The following is a 9,237-nucleotide window of genomic DNA, read 5'->3' as shown; positions in this document are numbered from 1 at the left end:
AATGCAATTTTAAGAAATTCTCGCGCCCCCAATTCGTTTTATTGTCGCCTTTATTCTGTACCTGCGCCCTGTGGATGTAAATATGATGATCTTGTACAATTTCATACTCGTTACTGCCTACTTTTTCCGCTTTTGTCAATAACTGAATTGACTTACTTGTGGCACTGAATGATGTTCAACTGAATTACGTTATGAATCTTCACGCATTCCTAAATTTGCGAACTTTCTGCTTATGTCACCAACGGTAATCCAGTACGGCTGGTCTGAACGTTGGCACAGGCCGTTTCGCGGTCGAATGCGCGTAATATTTTGCTAAATCGTAACGATCTGGGGTACTTTGTGTTACTGAAACAGCTATGTTGTCTCGATAAGCTGAAATTAATTTTTCTTAGTACGGTTCATACTAATTAAAATTTCTTCTTTCATTTATATTTTATATTTACGTGTTATGTCTAACACAATAATCAGCATAAATATAGTCTTACACATGATGAAAACAGTCTGACAAAGTTCGAATAGTTTGTAAATTTCACGCCTGTGCGTAGTATGTTGGTAGCACTTTGTCGCCTTGCGTGTTATGCTGTGTAGCAGCCTTTGAAGTTGTGCAGATCAGCATAATGGAAAGGGGAGATGTCTCGCTAGTTTTGTACACGACTGTACATTACCAGCTTTCGTGTCATGCTGTGAAGAAATGTAACTGAAAGTAACCATTGGCAATTTTTGGGAGGTTATGTAGGTGTGGAGAATATACCTGGCCATTTCTTGATCGTCTCTTGCATTATTAATGGGGCATGATCTTCCAGCAATACAATGCACCTTTGCTGCAAAACTTTCTTTAGCTAATCTGGCAGTTGCCATTTTGTGGGGACTGTAACCTAAAGTAAATGATAGTGCTTGTCACTCTCTCCAACATGGCGAGTGTCGCATTCCGGGTATTACATCTTATACACCATACGACTCACACATATCAGCTGTTTTCTGCGATATATTTTTCCGAGCCACGGAATCGTACATAGATTGATATCATGGCGTAACTGTCAATTCCCTCTCCCTTTTTCCGCTATGTCAGTGACGTGCAGTGTGGTGACCTGCTTGAAACCGCTCCCTTCCTCTGCCCTGCCTCTAACCTTCCTGTGCTCACCGTTCGCGGCTGTACTCTCATCCCTTCACAAAAGGGACTGAAAAATGGCCTCCTCGTGGCAGGACTCTGTAGCCATCACTACATTCACTTCAGCTCTCGGTTTCCTCCAGACTCTGAAGCCTCGGCCACCATCTTGCCCTCCAGTGTTTATACACCACACACTGGGTTTACTGATCCAGAAGACGTTGTGAATAGCGGAAGGTTAATTTATTTTGCTTACGGAAGAATTTTACTAATTATTATTGTTTATAGTAAAGAGATTATAATATTTTATATTCGTATGATTTCATAGATAAGTTAATTCACGGTCTACGAAGTGAAATGCAAAACTGGGACTCTTTTGTGCAATTAGTTGAAAGTGAAACCTTCATTATTTTAATAATAAAAAAATTCATCTCACCTTTAATCATTCTGCTGTTATCTGGGCCTAATGAGACAGAAATAACGGTGTGGCTCTTGTGGACGTATGTTGTAAACCGTGCTTTAATATACAGTGTTTAGAGATTTAGAAAGAATTGTGGATGAGTTTATTCGTGATTGGGACCTGTTGCTTCGGCTACGAGTGCGCAGACGACGACAAAGAAATGGAAAAGCAACGAGAGAATATACGGGCGGCTGAGTGCGTGCTGAATGCTAAGATTACGGAAGACGAGGTCTCCAGATTGGGTGGCTCGGGAAATCAGACTGTATGTATTCAAAAGTATACGTAATGATCTGTTTGCTTTCTCTACTTACATCGTCCGTAGTAAATACATTTGCAGGAATCTGTCGTGGTGTGGTACCATTTATATACTCGTAACATTGACAATCCCAACGGTTATTTTCGCAAAAGGTATCAATGAATCAAAGAATAACTTCCAACTCTAACGTATCCCACGCACTGTACGACTTGCTTTGAAGACTAGTAATCAAAAATATTACCGTTGAACATCGTGACTGAAGAATACGATATTTTCCTTTCCATGTATTGAAGACACAAATTAACAGGACACCATATTAGCCCAATAATGAATTAAAGAACCGTTGAAGACCACGAAAACACACACAGGTTTGAAAATCTAAAATTAGAATAAAAACGAAAAAGGACAGAGTCTGAAAATTATTACACCGAGTAAGATAAGCGAGATAAATCACTTATTCGCTTCTTCGAATCAAACGACTAATCTGCCAGGTCACTTTGAAGCAGTTTTAAAAATCGTTACTTTTCCGGTAGCAGCCGAACGTTCATTGCTACAACGTTCGATTATACCAGCTTTATTATTGTCGATTAGATAGCGTCGTGGCAGGTAGAATATTTCTTTTAGTAAAAGCAGATTAGTAAGAATAACAGTAGATGAATGTACTAAAGGGAATTTATTTAACTTTCTTGTCCAATCAGTAAAATAAAAATCGTAAACTAAATGGCGGAAGCAAACTGAGTAATGAACTACGTTTTAGACAAAAATGAGGCATAGAAAATCCCGTGATGGGAGAGAACAAGATAATAAGTGCGAATGTAAGACACGTGCTCCGGGGCGATAATGTCTCACACGTAAATTTCGATCCGAATGCGGAGCAAGAAACTACGGCAGAAAATCCGACAACGGAAAGCCGTCGCGGTTTACAGAAGATGACGTAGTGATCCAGCGATAAGACGGCGTCTCAATTTTCCACAATCATTTGGAAAGCGAAATAGCCAGAGAACTGGATATTGCTTCAATACTGGGAAGCCATACGAGCTCCAACAGAAATCCGCGTCACCAATAATAAACGATACGGCATCGTGAGTGTAACTGGGCTGATAGTAAAAAGATACACCATGTGGTAGGTTTCTTTCAAGGCGATGCCTCGATATGGACAGCAGGTATATCTGAAATACGTCAAACGTACACTCAGTTCAAACAAGCTTTCCTTGACCAATTTTGTTCTAATTTTGGTGGATTTCTGTGCAGGAAAGACTCAGATATGACGCCTTCAATATGGAACCCCATAATAGTAAAGAAGGCGGTTGAGGAAGTATTTCGGAAAGTATATCGAGAAAATCTGATACTTGACCAAACGCATTTTCCAAGTACATGTATCACAAATACCAGCTGTTTATTTGTCACAAGGGAATGTTCCAGAAATACAACGTCGGTCGCACTTGAGATTCTTGTTGGGTGATTCGATTAAGATAATGGGCGCCAACTCGACTTGAGGACAATTAACTGATAAGGACAGCTGTGTGATTTGTCTGCCGTTCTTTAAGCGCAGCGTCATTTCGAATGTTGCTCACTCTGGCACAGAGATTTTCGTTTTCTCGACTCTCTCTTTGGTGGTTTCAACGCAAGAAGCACAACCACTTGTGCCCGTGAGTGCGAGAATCCCTTTCGTGGCTCCTTCAGCAGGAAGGGCCGTCTGTTTCCAACAGGCAGAGCGTCTCTTATACTGCATAAAGTTCAGCACCCTTGCACAATCACGGGTCTTCACCTAAGTGAGGTTTTAACGACGTTCGTACTACCCAGCTGCACGGGTACTGACTTTGTTGTGGGTAAATTCTTTCATCGCTGAGAATGACGATACCTGCATGAGCAGAAGGAAATCCTAAATTACATAAATGGATGGCAAAAGTTTTTCTTATATGCATTGTCGTAGATCTACATAACTTCAATGTTCTATTCGTTTGCACAGATTACATAATGGTGTGCAATAGCCGGACGGTCGTAATAAATATTCGTGCAACCGCGTAGAACAAATATTTCCAATGTTTAACCACTGTTGGCACTCGCTTTAGAACAAAATGTAAATTTTCTTTCCAGTCCAGGAGGAAGGTTCAGTGCAGACGGTTACATAAAAATTCTGGAGGAATATATTTGGTTCGTGAATGTGGACTCGTACCAATTAAGCGAAGCCGCGTTACAGTCAGTTAAAAGTTGCCCCACTGCGTAATTTATTCACTCTCACACTCCCGTCAGTGTCAGGAATATATTTCAGGAGTCCTTTGTTTCGTAATACTTTTAATTAGCGTTATTTCAAATATTTGAGTAAAAATTTAATGAAAACGAAGTAAAATAACTCGGAAGATGAAGTTATTAGAGAACAAAACCGTAATACTGTCGTTTATTTTTGCCTACATATGAACGTAATTACCATTGTAAGATCACTATTCTAATTAATATTCCTGTTCCGGTTTCTGTCTTGTGACTGCTGTCATCACTCTTGCAATTGCTGATATTGCGTGCCGCGTAGAGTCAAGTACTGAAAATACACCAAATAATTTTAAAGAGCATACCGATAATTTTACAAAGGTATTACCTGCGCCATGTCGGCGTAATTTCTATCATTCGAGGATCTAGTTTCGAAGTCCTGAATTTATTTAAAGAGAGAGAAAGATAGATTCTTTACTGATTGTAACTGAAGATTTGTGATATTTGACGTTACATGGAGCATCAATTTCGTGAGAAAATTTCTCCGCAACGGAAAACGCTTTTGTTTTAATGATGTCCATTCCAAATCCAGTATCATTTCAGTGACACTCTCTCCCCTATTTCGTAAAAATAAAAATCGTGCCGCCCTTCTTTGAACTATGTACGCCGTCAATCGTCTCTGGTAAGGATCCCACACCGCGCAGCAGTATTCTAAAAGAGGACGGACAAGCGTAGTGTAGGCAGTCTCCTTAGTAGGTCTGCCACATTTTCCAAATGTCCTGCCAGTGAAACGCAGCCTTTGGTTAGCCTTCCCCACATCATTTTCTATGTGTTCTGTCCAGTTTAAGTTGTTCCTAATTGAAATACCTAGATATTTAGTTGAATTTACGGCTTTTTGATTAGACTGATTTACAGTGTAATCCAAGTTTAACGAATTCCTTTTAGCACTCATGTGGATGACCTCACACTTTTCGTTATTTAAGGTCAGCTGCCAATTTCCGCACCATGCAAATATCTTTTCTAAATCGTTTTGCAATTTCTTTTGATCTTCTGATAACTTTACTACTCGATAAAAGACAGCGTCATCTGCAAAAAACCTAAGACGGCTGCTCAGTTTGTCTCCCAAATCGTTTATATAGACAAGGAATAGCAAAAGACCTATAACACTACCTTGGGGAATGCCAGAAATCACTTCTTTTTTACTCGATGACTTTCCGTCGATTACTACGAACTGTGACCATTTTGATAGGAAATGACGAATCTAGTCACATAATAGATGACATTCCATAAGCACGCAATTTCACTACAGGCCGCTTGTGTGGTACAGTGTCAAAACCTTTCCGGAAATCCAGAAATACGGAATCCATTTGCAATCACTTGTCTACACCACTCAACACTTTGTACGAGTAAAGAATTAGTTCTGTTTGACAATAATGATGCTTTCTAAATCCGTGTTGACTGTGTCACCTGACCGTTGTCTTCGAGATAATGCCCAATGTTGAAACAATACACTCCTGGAAATGGAAAAAAGAACACATTGACACCGGTGTGTCAGACCCACCATACTTGCTCCGGACACTGCGAGAGGGCTGTACAAGCAATGATCACACGCACGGCACAGCGGACACACCAGGAACCGCGGTGTTGGCCGTCGAATGGCGCTAGCTGCGCAGCATTTGTGCACCGCCGCCGTCAGTGTCAGCCAGTTTGCCGTGGCATACGGAGCTCCATCGCAGTCTTTAACACTGGTAGCATGCCGCGACAGCGTGGACGTGAACCGTATGTGCAGTTGACGGACTTTGAGGGAGGGCGTATAGTGGGCATGCGGGACCCGGGTGGACGTACCGCCGAATTGCTCAACACGTGGGGCGTGAGGTCTCCACAGTACATCGATGTTGTCGCCAGTGGTCGGCGGAAGGTGCACGTGCCCGTCGACCTGGGACCGGACCGCAGCGACGCACGGATGCACGCCAAGACCGTAGGATCCTACGCAGTGCCGTAGGAGTCCACACCGCCACTTCCCAGCAAAGTAGGGACACTGTTGCTCCTGGGGTATCGGCGAGGACCATTCGCAACCGTCTCCATGAAGCTGGGCTACGGTCCCGCACACCGTTAGGCCGTATTCCGCTCACGCCCCAACATCGTGCAGCCCGCCTCCAGTGGTGTCGCGACAGGCGTGAATGGAGGGACGAATGGAGACGTGTCGTCTTCAGCGATGAGAGTCGCTTCTGCCTTGGTGCCAATGATGGTCGTATGCGTGTTTGGCGCCGTGCAGGTGAGCGCCACAATCAGGACTGCATACGACCGAGGCACACAGGGCCAACACCCGGCATCATGGTGTGGGGAGCGATCTCCTACACTGGCCGTACACCACTGGTGATCGTCGAGGGGACACTGAATAGTGCACGGTACATCGAAACCGTCATCGAACCCATCGTTCTACCATTCCTAGACCGGCAAGGGAACTTGCTGTTCCAACAGGACAATGCACGTCCGCATGTATCCCGTGCCTCCCAACGTGCTCTAGAAGGTGTAAGTCAACTATCCTGGCCAGCAAGATCTCCGGATCTGTCCCCCATTGAGCATGTTTGGGACTGGATGAAGCGTCGTCTCACGCGGTCTGCACGTCCAGCACGAACGTTGGTCCAACTGAGGCGCCAGGTGGAAATGGCATGGCAAGCCGTTCCACAGGACTACATCCAGCATCTCTACGATCGTCTCCATGGGAGAATAGCGGCCTGCATTGCTGCGAAAGGTGGATATACACTGTACTAGTGCCGACATTGTGCATGCTCTGTTGCCTGTGTCTATGTGCCTGTGGTTCTGTCAGTGTGATCATGTGATGTATCTGACCCCAGGAATGTGTCAATAAAGTTTCCCCTTCCTGGGACAATGAATTCACGGTGTTCTTATATCAATTTCCAGGAGTGTATGTTCCGAAATTCTGCTGCATATCCACGTTAAAATGATAGGGGCCTGTAAATCAGTGGATTACTACAATATTGGTCTGATCTGAGCAACTTTCCAGTCTTTGGGTACAGATCTTTCGTTGAACGAGCGATTGTACATCATTGAGGTATGGAGCTATTGCATCAGCATACTCGGAGAGCAACCTACTTGGTACACAGTCTGGACCAGAAGACTTGCTTTTATTAAGTGATTTAAGTCCCTTCGCTACTCCGATGATATCTGCTACGGTCGTCACGTTGGCAGCTGTTCTCGATTCTAATTCGCGAATATTTACTTGGCCGTCTTTGGTGAAGGAATTTGGAAAGGCTTTGTTTATTAACTCTGCTTTGGCAGCACTTGGAGCACGGTATCTGCACTGCTATCGCGCAGAGAAGACATCGGCTGTTTCTCGCCGCTGCCATACTTTACATACGACCAGAAAGTCTTGGATTTTCTGCGAGGTTTCGAGAAAGTTTCGCTGTTGAAACTACTATAAAAATCACGCATTAATGTCGGCGCTAAAGTTGGAGCCTCTGAAAAAGGTCGCCAATCTTGGAGATTTTGACTTCTTTAAATTTGGCATGCTTCCTTCGATGTTTCTGCAACATTGTTCTGACGAGTTTTATGTCCCAAGGGGTATCAGCGCCGTCTCTTGTTAATTTATTTGGTACACATCTCTGAACTGCTGTCGATCCCATTTCTTTGAACTGAAGCCACATCTGGTGTAGTCTTATACTGTTAATTTGGATGGAGTGGAGATTGTCTCTCAGGAAGCATCAAGTGAATTTTTACCTGGTTTTTTGAATAGGTATATCTTTTGTTTAATTTTGGAGGATTTTGGGGTTACAACATGCATTCTCGCTACGACAACCTTGTGTTCACTAGTCCCTGTATCTGTTTCCATGTTCGTTATTAGCTCAGGATTATTTATTGCTGAGAGGTGAAGTCTGTTTTCACACTGTTTACTATTGGAATGGGCTCATGAACTAACTGCTCGAAATAATTGTCAGAGAATGCATTTAGCACAGTTTCTGACGATGTTTATGCATACCTCCGGAATGTAACACGTATTATCGCTAACATATCGAGGATAAATTGAAGTCACCACCTACTACAATGGTATGAGTCGGGTACGTCTTTGGATATTTTTGCCGACCTCCCAATTCAGATCATGCAATTCGAGTTTGATTTCAATTATTATTTCATTCCGGTTGCTAACAATGACCTCTGCACTCACAGGAAGTATCTACTTAAATTTCGTGGCAACACGAACTACTTTTGACAGCAACAAACACACCACCGCCAACCGTGTTTAGCCTATCCATTCGGAACGCCGTTAGGTTCTTCGCAATAATTTCGTCTGAACTTATCTCCCGCTCTAGCCAGCTTTCTGTGACTATAGCGTTTTGAGCATCAGTGCTTTCTATTAGGGCTTGGAGCTCTGGTACTTTCCCAACACATTTACATTAACCATTGGAATAGCAGTTGTGAATTGTCGTAGCTATGTTCTTCCTGTGTTCGTCCTGCAACCTTTGATGAGGTGAAGCCCTTGTTGTGTTTTCCCGATACGCTCTAACCTAAGAAAACCGCCCAGTCCACGCCTCACAGCCCCTGCTACCCGTGTAGCCGCCTCCTGCGTGTAGTGGACGCCTAACCTGTTCAGCGGAACCCGAAACCCAACCACCCTGTTGTGCAAGTCGAGGAATCGGCAGCCTACACGGTCGCAGGCCCTCGACTCGGCTCTGTACACAACATGACGATGACACTGAATAATCAACTGGGAAGAGAAATGCAGGGATTTTTTCCAGCTGTACAGTGCAACCGTCAGTATTTACAAAGTTCGTCTTCTGCTTCCTCACGTGAGCTCCTCAGAGGCGTCCGTATGGTTTGCAGGACCACAGCTGGCTGCCACGCTGTGTCTGGTGCGGCAGAACTCAAGTGTGCAGGACACATTTAAATCAGACAAGGGATGTAGGACAAGAGAGCATCTCGAGGACGTAATTACAGGACGGACAACACAATGTGAATTGCCGAGTTCCCTGCGATAGACGCTTTTGTCCAAATTTCTATGAAAACTCTATTAACGTGCTTCGAGGAATACCACTCTCGTTAGACCCATGTTACTGCGCTGAGAAACACATGGAGAGGTGTCGTAGTGAGGAACAGCTAAGCTTTTCCGAAGTTACAATATTCTATGATGGTTGGACTGTTATCGTACTGAAGTTACTTACTAGAACTACATAACGCCTTGACGTAAGAAAA

The sequence above is a fragment of the Schistocerca cancellata genome, chromosome 11, assembly GCF_023864275.1.
Source record: "Schistocerca cancellata isolate TAMUIC-IGC-003103 chromosome 11, iqSchCanc2.1, whole genome shotgun sequence".
Lineage (NCBI taxonomy): Eukaryota > Metazoa > Arthropoda > Insecta > Orthoptera > Acrididae > Schistocerca > Schistocerca cancellata.
The sequence above is the reverse complement of the archived record's forward strand: the minus strand, read 5'-3'. Positions refer to the sequence as shown.